The sequence below is a fragment of the Borostomias antarcticus genome (genome assembly GCF_949987555.1).
Source record: "Borostomias antarcticus genome assembly, chromosome: 1".
Lineage (NCBI taxonomy): Eukaryota > Metazoa > Chordata > Actinopteri > Stomiiformes > Stomiidae > Borostomias > Borostomias antarcticus.
In genome coordinates this window covers 13,744,735-13,756,504 of record NC_140234.1, presented here as the reverse complement: position 1 = coordinate 13,756,504, position 11,770 = coordinate 13,744,735, and positions in this window count along the sequence as shown.

Here is an 11,770-nt window from a genome sequence, read left to right as displayed (position 1 = left end):
TTCCCAAGTGGATTGATAAAGAATATCGTGTCGTACCTGCAGTGACGGACGGGGGTGGGGGGGGGGGGGGGGGTGTAAGGAGACTTTGGTGACCCCCCCTCATCCTGGCCGGCTGCTCTGAGTCCGCTCTGACGCCCCTGACTCTGAGAGAGCGTGGGACATTTCGGACACTTTGGACGTTGGACTTTCATCTCACTGTTTGTCTGAATCCCCCCCCCCCCGATACACTCTGTACCCCTCTCCCTCTCTGTCTCTCTATCTGTCTCCATTTTGTGTCTGTACAACGTTATGTGTATGTGTCTCTCAGAGAAGCCATATTGTACATAGAGAAAGGACCATCCATCCCTCCGTCCTCTCCCTCCATCCCATCCCTCCATCTCCCCGGGATGAATGAATACTAACAGGGACGGCTTTGGCTCTGTTCTTTTGACAGAAGGGGAGGGAGTCAAGATGTTTAAAGGGGCGGGCCGTCATCAGTACTAACAGCCAGAATTGCCACGGCGTCGGCCCAGGCCGGCGTCCCTTTAATTTGACTCCCTACCTAACAGCTCGCTACACGTAAAGCACACTGTGAAAGGTTAAGAGACATATACTGAGTACTGTTTATTTCCACCATGTGTGACGTGGCGTCGGGGGCCGATACCTGGGCTGGACCAGGGGGTCTCTGTTTACAATCACCCTGGTCTGGTCTGATGACAGAGGAGGAGAGAGAGAAGGAGAGAGGAGGAGAGAGATCTGTACCGGATGTAAAATAATGTGAGAGAGAGAGAGAGAGAGAGAGAGAGAGAGAGAGAGAAAGAGAGAGAGAATGCCGTGTTTATGTCTGAATGTGAAAGAAGCCATATCCCCGTAATGTAGTTGTTGTTGCCATATTAAACGTAAAAATGAACGAGGGATTGTAAAAAAGAAAGAAGGACAGATGGTCTGGACATGCTACAGTTTCATCATAGTCATTGTGATGTGTTTATGGGAGGGAGGGATGGATGGAGGGAGGGATGGAGGGATGAGAGGAATGAGGGGTTTATTTTATTCTGGGTCACTATATTTCTCTGAGCACTTAGTGAGATGTCTCCTAATCAAAGCACTTCATCCCAGGTGTATTCTTCAGAAGGTTATACAGTCTACAAGAGTGGTCATGACAACCACAAATTGACCACAGAGTGGAGTTAGTTAAGGTCATCTTCAAAATGTGTTGACAGTTTTCTAACAGACGTGTGGTCATTAAAAAGGACCACAGGGTTTTGGATCACGAGTGGTCAATAAAACAGAACCACTCAGATTTGGACCATGGGCGGTCAATAAAAACAGACAGTTGTGTTTGATCGACACACAAAAAATATTAAAAAATTAAAATTAAAGCAATTGTTATCAATGGTCAATGGTTGTCTAATTGATCTGCAATGTTCTGTACATATGAAAAGTGTCAGATTGAGATGATAGGAAAATAGAAGAGTCTCAACATTATAATGCCCCACCTTTCGGGTTATTCATTGGTGGTGATGTATTTCTGATGGGCTGGTCTGGAAGCTGAAAAGTTACATGTCAACCTTGGAATATTTCAAACAGCAGAACTGTATAGGGACATACTGTAGCTATTGCATTGAAGGGTGTGTGTGCACATGTGCGTGCGTGTGTGCGTGCGTGTGTGTGTGTGTGTGTACAGTATGTGCAGTTATCTAAATGGTTCTTCTACTGTACAAAGAGTCCAGTAAGAAACCCGTAACCCTCACTGTGACTAACTCTCACTCAGTCTCAAACATTTGTGTATATTTCATATTTCATTCTCGATTTCTGATCTTCAAATAAAAATGAACCACTGTAAAAGATGAAAAAACAATGACACAGATGATGATGATGAAAATAAAGAATATTGCAGTAGAGGAGCACATGTTCGCTGCTTCTGTTTCATTCTTTCTCTTTCTCTCTCTCTCTCGCACACACACACACACACACACACACACACACACACACACACACACACACACACACACACACACACACACACACACAGTCTCTCTTTCTCACACACAGTCCCCAACTGTGAACACAGCCCAAGGACACAGAGTTCATGAAAGAGAATGTTCAAAAGATAATCTTTGTTTTAACTTCAATTGGAAAGTATAGATAGGAAAGCCTGAAAGAGGAGTGTGTGTGTGTGTGTGTGTGTGTGTGTGTGTGTGTGTGTGTGTGTGTGTGTGTGTGTGTGTGTGTGTGTGGGTGTGAGAGAGAGAGAGAGAAAGAGTGTGAATGTGTGAGAGAGTGTGTGTACTATTGAGTGGAGATGGTATACTATTGAGTGGAGATGGTATAGTATTGAGTGGAGATGGTATAGTATTGAGTGGAGATGGTATAGTATTGAGTGGAGATGGTATACTATTGAGTGGAGATGGTATAGTATTGAGTGGAGATGGTTTACTATTGAGTGGAGATGGTATAGTATTGAGTGGAGATGGTATAGTATTGAGTGGAGGTGGTATAGTATTGAGTGGAGGTGGTATAGTATTGAGTGTAGATGGTTTACTATTGAGTGGAGATGGTATACTATTGAGTGGAGATGGTATAGTATTGAGTGGAGATGGTATAGTATTGAGTGGAGATGGTTTACTATTGAGTGGAGATGGTATAGTATTGAGTGGAGGTGGTATAGTATTGAGTGGAGATGGTATAGTATTGAGTGGAGATGGTATAGTATTGAGTGGAGATGGTATACTATTGAGTGGAGATGGTATACTATTGAGTGGAGATGGTATAGTATTGAGTGGAGATGGTTTACTATTGAGTGGAGATGGTATAGTATTGAGTGGAGATGGTATAGTATTGAGTGGAGATGGTATACTATTGAGTGGAGATGGTATAGTATTGAGTGGAGATGGTATAGTATTGAGTGGAGATGGTATAGTATTGAGTGGAGATGGTATAGTATTGAGTGGAGATGGTATACTATTGAGTGGAGATGGTATAGTATTGAGTGGAGATGCTATAGTATTGAGTGGAGATGGTATAGTATTGAGTGGAGATGGTATAGTATTGAGTGGAGATGGTATACTATTGAGTGGAGATGGTATAGTATTGAGTGGAGATGGTTTACTATTGAGTGGAGATGGTATAGTATTGAGTGGAGATGGTTTACTATTGAGTGGAGATGGTATAGTATTGAGTGGAGGTGGTATAGTATTGAGTGGAGGTGGTATAGTATTGAGTGGAGATGGTTTACTATTGAGTGGAGATGGTATACTATTGAGTGGAGATAGTATAGTATTGAGTGTAAATGGTGTAGTATTGAGTGGAGATGGTATAGTATTGAGTGGAGATGGTATAGTATTGAGTGGAGATGGTATACTATTGAGTGGAGATGGTATACTATTGAGTGGAGATGGTATAGTATTGAGTGGAGATGGTATAGTATTGAGTGGAGATGGTGTACTATTGAGTGGAGATGGTTTACTATTGAGTGGAGATGGTGTACTATTGAGTGGAGATGGTATAGTATTGAGTGGAGATGGTGTACTATTGAGTGGAGATGGTATAGTATTGAGTTGAGATGGTATAGTATTGAGTGGAGATGGTTTACTATTGAGTGGAGATGGTATACTATTGAGTGGAGATGGTATAGTATTGAGTGGAGATGGTTTACTATTGAGTGGAGATGGTATACTATTGAGTGGAGATGGTATAGTATTGAGTGGAGATGGTATAGTATTGAGTGGAGATGGTATACTATTGAGTGGAGATGGTTTACTATTGAGTGGAGATGGTATAGTATTGAGTGGAGATGGTATAGTATTGAGTGGAGATGGTATAGTATTGAGTGGAGATGGTATAGTATTGAGTGGAGATGGTATACTATTGAGTGGAGATGGTATAGTATTGAGTGGAGATGGTATAGTATTGAGTGGAGATGGTATACTATTGAGTGGAGATGGTATAGTATTGAGTGGAGATGGTATACTATTGAGTGGAGATGGTATAGTATTGAGTGGAGATGGTATAGTATTGAGTGGAGGTGGTATAGTATTGAGTGGAGATGGTATAGTATTGAGTGGAGATGGTATAGTATTGAGTGGAGATGGTATACTATTGAGTGGAGATGGTATACTATTGAGTGGAGATGGTATACTATTGAGTGGATATGGTTTACTATTGAGTGGATATGGTATAGTATTGAGTGGAGATGGTATAGTATTGAGTGGAGATGGTGTACTATTGAGTGGAGATGGTTTACTATTGAGTGGAGATGGTGTACTATTGAGTGGAGATGGTATAGTATTGAGTGGAGATGGTATAGTATTGAGTGGAGATGGTTTACTATTGAGTGGAGATGGTATAGTATTGAGTGGAGATGGTATACTATTGAGTGGAGGTGGTATAGTATTGAGTGGAGGTGGTGTACTATTGAGTGGAGATGGTATAGTATTGAGTGGATATGGTATAGTATTGATTGGAGATGGTATAGTATTGAGTGGAGATGGTATAGTATTGAGTGGAGATGGTATAGTATTGAGTGGAGATGGTATACTATTGAGTGGAGATGGTTTACTATTGAGTGGAGATGGTATACTATTGAGTGGAGATGGTATAGTATTGAGTGGAGATGGTATAGTATTGAGTGGAGATGGTATAGTATTGAGTGGAGATGGTATAGTATTGAGTGGAGATGGTATAGTATTGAGTGGAGATGGTTTACTATTGAGTGGAGATGGTTTACTATTGAGTGGAGATGGTATACTATTGAGTGTAGATGGTATAGTATTGAGTGGAGATGGTATAGTATTGAGTGGAGATGGTATAGTATTGAGTGGAGATGGTATAGTATTGAGTGGAGATGGTATACTATTGAGTGGAGATGGTATAGTATTGAGTGGATATGGTATAGTATTGAGTGGAGATGGTATAGTATTGAGTGGAGATGGTATACTATTGAGTGGAGATGGTATAGTATTGAGTGGAGATGGTATAGTATTGAGTGGAGATGGTATAGTATTGAGTGGAGATGGTAAAGTATTGAGTGGAGATGGTATAGTATTGAGTGGAGATGGTATAGTATTGAGTGGAGATGGTATAGTATTGAGTGGAGATGGTATACTATTGAGTGGAGATGGTATAGTATTGAGTGGAGATGGTATAGTATTGAGTGGAGATGGTATACATTGGTGACATTGCGGTGTTGGTGGTACATTTTAATGTTTTATGTATGCTTGTGTGCTAAACAAATTCCCCTCTGGGGCAATAAAGGTTTCAATTGAATTCATACGGTACCATGAGGAAGATGTACGATGACTTCCTCAGCAGTTAGGAAGTGAAAGTACCTCCTTTCATCCAAAGCAGAGGGAGAGTTTGCTCTAACTGCTGCACGTGGAACGGATCATCAAACATGTACGGCATGTGTGAGCGTCTGTGTGTGCTGTGTATGTGAGTGCACACATGAATGCTTGTGTTCATGCATGTACTACAGTACAGTGCCTATAAAAAACTCCCTTGGATTTTTTCACATTTTATTGTGTTACAACATGGAATCATTTCATTTTTGGTCACTGATGAATACAAAATACCCCCCCCAAAAAAAGGTAGAAGCACTTTTGGCAGCCATTTTAGCTATGAGTCTGGGTAAATCTCAATTAGCTTTGCACGTCTGGATGCAGTAATTGATACCCATTCTTCTTTGCAAAATGTGTTATGTGCCACTTTGATTTTCAATTGGATTGAGGTCTGTGCTATGGGCCATTCCAGAACATTCTCCATTTTGTTTTTAAGTCACTCCAGTGTGGCTTTAGCTGTATGTTTTCGGTCATTTTCCTGCTGGAAGATGAATCTTCTCCATGTCCAAGGTCTCTTGTAGACTGTGGCAGGTTTTCAATCAATCAGAATTGATCTGTACTTTAATCCCTTCATTTTGCCCTCTATATTTTTTTGAGATTTCATTTTTCCAGTCCCTGCTTCAGAGAAGCATATCCAGTCTTTCCAGCAGATTCACAGATCAGCCACATTCTCTCCGTTTTATTGAATGGTGGACTGAACTGTGCTCTGATAGTCAATGCCTTGGACATGTTCTGATATCTTTCCCCTGATTGGTGCTTTTCAGGAACCTTGTCCTGGATCTGATTGGAGTGTTCCTGTGTTCATGGTGTAGTCTTAGTTTAGGACCACCCATGGACACGGTGCATTTATTCTCAAATCGTGTGAAATACCTCAGTTACCTCAGTTGCACATACTCAACTAATTAGGGGAATGTGGGTGAATACTTATGCAATCATTTACTTTTTTTTTTAGGTTCTAATTCATTTAGAAAAATATGCTGATTTTATTTTTCAACCCACACAAAGAAGAAGAAGTACTTTGTGTTTATCAGTGACAGAAAACAGATGAAAAAAAATGATTACATACATTTCGATGTTGTAACAGTGAAATATGAAAAAGTCCAAGGGGGATGGATACTTTTCATAGGAATTGTTCTGTATGTACACAAGTATATATACAGTACGTATGCACCTGTGTGTGCATGTATGTGCCTTCATGCGCTCACTCGTCTGTGTGTGTGTGTGCGTGTGTGGGTGGGTGTGTGTGTCTGTGTTTGTGGGTGGGTGGGTGTGTGCGTGCGTGCGTGCGTGCGTGTGTGTGTGTGTGTGTGGGTGGGTGTGCGTGTGTGTGTGTGTGGGTGTGTGTGCGTGCGTGCGTGCGTGCGTGTGTGTGTGTGTGTGTGTGTGTGTATGTGTGTGTATGTGTGCGTGCGTGTGTGTGTGTGTGTGTGTGGGTGTCCGTGCGTGCGTGCGTGCGTGCGTGTGTGTGTGTGTGTGCGTGTGTGTGTGTGTGTGTGTGGGTGTGCGTGCGTGTGTGTGCGTGTGTGTGTGTGTGTGTGTGGGAGAGAGAGAGTGTGTTGTCTAAGGCACCCCCAGGGAGGGGCTCTGACATTGAAGACGGGTTAAGTCCTGTTTTACATTCAAGTGGCAGGACCCAGTTCATTAGAGTGGGTATCATTCCTCCTCAAGACCGGGGCTGACGCATACTAAACAAGAGCAGTTGTTGGGGAGAAAATGCAAGTGTACGTGCCCAAGTGTGCGTCTGGGGTGTGTGTGTCAGAGATATGAGTGTGAAAGGACGTGTGTGTGGGTGTGTGTGTGTGTGTGTGTGTGTGTGTGTGTGTGTGTGTGTGTGTGTGTGTGTGTGTGAACAGGTTCAGAGTGACCTCAGGTTGTGTGTTTATCTCTCTCTGTGGACTCGTCTCTGATAGCCTTCTCCACACAGAGAGTAAAGGTGTGACTACATCAGAGATATATTGCATTCTGTGTGTGTGCGTGTGTGTGTGTGTGTGTGTGTGTGTGTGCTGGAGACCCACTTCTCTCTCTCATCAGTGACTTTGAAGGTTGATCAGGCCTGTGAATGTGAGCTCAGGTCTCCAGGGAAATCATATGTACATGTGGTGAAACAGTGAACAAGAGCAGGTCTCAGATCTCAGAGAGAGAGAGAGAGAGAGAGAGAGATGAATAGAGATGAAGGCTGACTCCCTACTGTATACCACTCTTCTCTGTCTCTACACCTCCTCTCTGCTCCTTCTCTCCCTCCTCCTCCCACGTCCTCTGAGGACCAGGGTCTAAATGCTATTTGAAACCCTTTCGCATCCTTTAACGTTCGCTTGAGTCTATTATGAGGTGTCAGGTGGGCGGGGTTTGCGTTTTTGGGAGGAGCCCGTTGGCTACAGTGTGCTAGACAAGAACAATCAGACACAGATGAAGAAGTCGTTTGCGGTACGTGCTTGATTGTTTTGGTCTAGCACATTGGAAGTAAAGTCTACAGTATTTGAATGGATTTCAAGTAGTATTTTGACATAGGTCTGCTCTTCACTTCCGTCCTCATCTCTTCAACCCCTCTTCTCCCTCTACTCCCTCCCTCCCTCCCTCCCTCCCTCCCTAACACCCACCCTTTGTTCTAGAAACATCAAACAATTCTCTTTAGCCTCCATTCTTATAACGCATATCAGCGCTACGCACAAGTTTAACACTCCTCTCCTCTTCTGTAATCTAACTTCTTTCTTCTCCTCCTCTCTTCTCTCCCTCCTCTAACCTCTACCTCTCCTCCCTCCACCCCTCCTCTCCTCCTTCTATTCCGTCCACGTTATGCGAGGGGGGGGGGGACAGAGGGAGGGAGAGGGGGAGGCAGGGAGGGAGGGAGGGAGGGGTAACGGCCTCATCTATACCCCGAAGCCGTCTGCGCAGCTTGTTGCTGCTCTGCCGGGGTGAGCCGGGGAGGGATGAGGGAGGGATGAGGGAGGGATGATTCAGTGAGGAGGCGAACGGAGGGATGCCGGGAGAGCGAGAGAGACGGAGGGGCGGAGGCAAGGCGAGGCAGACGGAGAGAAGGATGGAGGGGTGGAAGGAAGGGAGGGATGCAGAGTCTGGAGGGAGGAGGGTGCTTGTGAGGGAGGGCGCGTCTCCTCATGCCGGCGGGCGAGATGCCCTTTAGACGCGTCTGAGGCCCAGAGAGCCTCCTGCATGATAAACACCGCTGGCCAGTCAGACGGAGACAGGGAGACGAGGGGAGGAGGAAGGGAGAGAGGGCTGGGATGGGGGGGAGTTTGGGGGAGAGCAGGAGGATAGAGGGAGGAGAGGAGGAGGACAGAGGCGTGCTGCAGCACCCGGCCGGACACACCCAGAATGAGAAACGAACTGCACCAAAACACGCCGGGAGAGAGAGAGAGAGGGAGAGAGAGAGAGAGAGAGAGAGAGAGAGGGAGATGGAGAGAGAGGGGGGGAGAGAGAGAGAGAGAGAGAAAGGGAGGGAGAGAGAGGGAGAGAGAGAAAGGGAGAGAGAGGGAGAGAAAGAGGGAGAGAGAGATGGAGAGAGAGAGGGAGAGAGGGAGAGAGAGGGAGATGAGAGAGAGAGACAGAGAGAGGGAGAGAGAGAGGGGGGAGAGAGAGAGATGGAGAGGGAGAGAGAGAAAGGGAAAGTCTGAGATAGGAAGACAGAGAGGGAGAGATAGAAAGAGGAAGAGAGTATACGAGAGAGGCGGCCTGAAGTTTGAGAGTATTTGAGTGTGTGTGTGTGTGTGTGTGTGTGTGTGTGTGTGAGAGACAGCGACAGAGAGAGAGAGAGAGAGACGGCGTGTGTGAGTGAGAGAGAAACAGACAGCAATAACCAACTCGAAAGACCTCCGCCCATCAATGCATCTCGTGGCTGTGTGCGCGAACACGTGCGCGCAAGCAGGACATGTCTGGAACTGCATCAGTCGTTGGGTCGAGAGCTTTATGCAAGTCAAAACTCTGGGATCTTCCTACGTGGAGATATGGCTGTTTCAACCCCTCCACTGACAGGGAATTTCTGGCTCCTGAGGCCAAGTCGACGGAGTTCCACCTGGAGATATAAGCGGCCCTGGGTCCGAGTCCAAAAAATGACTGGAGGTGAAATGGCACCATGGTTGGGAGGCTCTATGGCGCCCCCCTTGGGTCGTGGCCAGCGGGGGGGGGGGGGGGCAGTGCGGTGCACCTCAGGGCTCTCCCCCCTCCCCGCACACCCCAGTCCAAACCTCGTGTCTCTGGCACCCGCACACAGGGAGCTGGCTTTGTTCTAAGTTATTTCATTTGCGAATATGGGCCGTGATTCAGATCTGCTCCAAAATGTATTGATTACTAAGTCGTGCCCATGCTACCCCCCCTCCACCAAGTTTCATGAAAACTGGTCAGATAGTTTTTGCATAATCTTTCAGGGAATTAAACGGGTGGGTACTGGCTTTGTTCTTTTGTTTTCATTCGTGGTCCTGGTGGCCCATGCTACACCACTCATCGAGTTTCATGAAGATTGGTTTGGTCGTTTTCGCGTGATCGTAATCCAAATAAAAATGAATGGAGGTGAATGGGCGGCCTGGCTGTGTTTGGGCGGCCCGTGGAACCGCCCTGTGATTCGGATCCTCTCCTCCAAAATTGAATGGGTTCTAAGTTGCAACAACCTTCCACCGAGTTATGTGAAAAAAACAAACAATAAACGATAAACAAACAAACAAAGCACACGCCCACTCACCCACCCACGAAAACATTACCTCTCGTCCTGCGCTGTTGCTGGGGCAGAGGTCGTTCTGAAACCAGGCTGAGGGGGAGAGACAGCTGCACTTCTTCCTGAGTTGTAAAAACACATTTATCCTACATAACACAATGAAATGATGCATAGTTTGATTTGATTGATTTAATTGTTTGATTGTTCTTGCTCATGAATCACAAATCGTTTTGTTGATCAACCCGCCCTGACGATACTGTGTACAGTACAGTATCTCATGACAATAAAGCTATTTGAATTGAACTGAAATTGAACTGTGTGTGTGTGTGTTTGAGAGAGATGCATCCGAGCACAGAGGTGAGTTGGAGCAGCACCAGTGAGTCCATGTGTGTGTGATAGCAGAGACCTGAGGCCTAACCCTGTCATTGATGCTTATCACCACGACCACGACACACAGTGGTGCCACACTCACACACACACACTCCATCCGAACACTGCCCAGATAAACACACACACACACACACTCCATCCGAACACTGCCCAGATAAACACACACACACACACACACACACACACACACACTCCATCCGAACACTGCCCAGATACACACACACACACACACACACACACACACTGCATCCGAACACTGCCCAGATAAACACACACACATACACTCCATCCGAACACTTCCCAGATACATACACACACACACATGTGCATGAGACGCAAGATACATACAGACAGTACACACACATCAGATGCATGTGCAGCACGCACAATTAATGAAAACATAGACATAAACTAGGCCAATATATTTACTTTTGGTTTTCCTACAAAATGAAAGAACAATACCATCAGCCAGGCGTGGCCTTGCAACTGTTTATTTACATCGTCATAGTCTCAATTTACAGTAGGATGCTCTGACAGTCATGCAGACACACACACGCACATGTGCACGCACCCACGCACACACACGCAAAATGCATCACATGCATCTCACACAAATTTATTCTTTAGGATGGTGTTTAGATAACATTAAAAGTAAATGAAAATGACAGTTATCTCGCTCCTGAACACTTAAGTAAAAAAGAAAGAACAATACAAGTCATTACCAAGACGGATGAAAACCCTACAGATGAAGGGATGAAGTGTTCATACAGACACAATGATATGTCTGTCTAGGCTACTGATACCATAGATCCCAATTACACTGGGAACATTTCATTCACAGAAGAATTTCTGCTCACAAGCATTGGTTGAAGCTTAAGTTAACTACTTATAAGCAGTTATTTCAATAGTTTACAGTACAGAGAATTCAGGCAGGTCTACTTATTCAACCCAGAGTCCTCCGGAGCAGATAAACAGCATTATAACAGCATGTGTTCAGCGGGAACAGCGAGACTCACATAGCGCTCTTTGATAATGTAAACATGATCTGGATTAGATGTACTCACAGGAGGCACTGTGTGTGTGTGTGTGTGTGTGTGTGTGTGTGTGTGTGTGTGTGTGCGACATGCTGTGTTCTTTTGATAAAATCAAATCAAGCAGCCACCTAGATCACCTACACAAATGAATCTGGATGGTCATTTTGTTTACATTGTAATTTTGTTTACATCATTTACATGAAAACATAAAAGATCGATAAGTAGCAGCACTTTTTTTTTTACTTATGTGCAGATTAATTTATGTCCGTGCGCGCTCACACACACAAACAAACACAGTCGCACACACACACACACACACACACACACACACACACACACACACACACACACCCTCGCTCTCTCCCCCT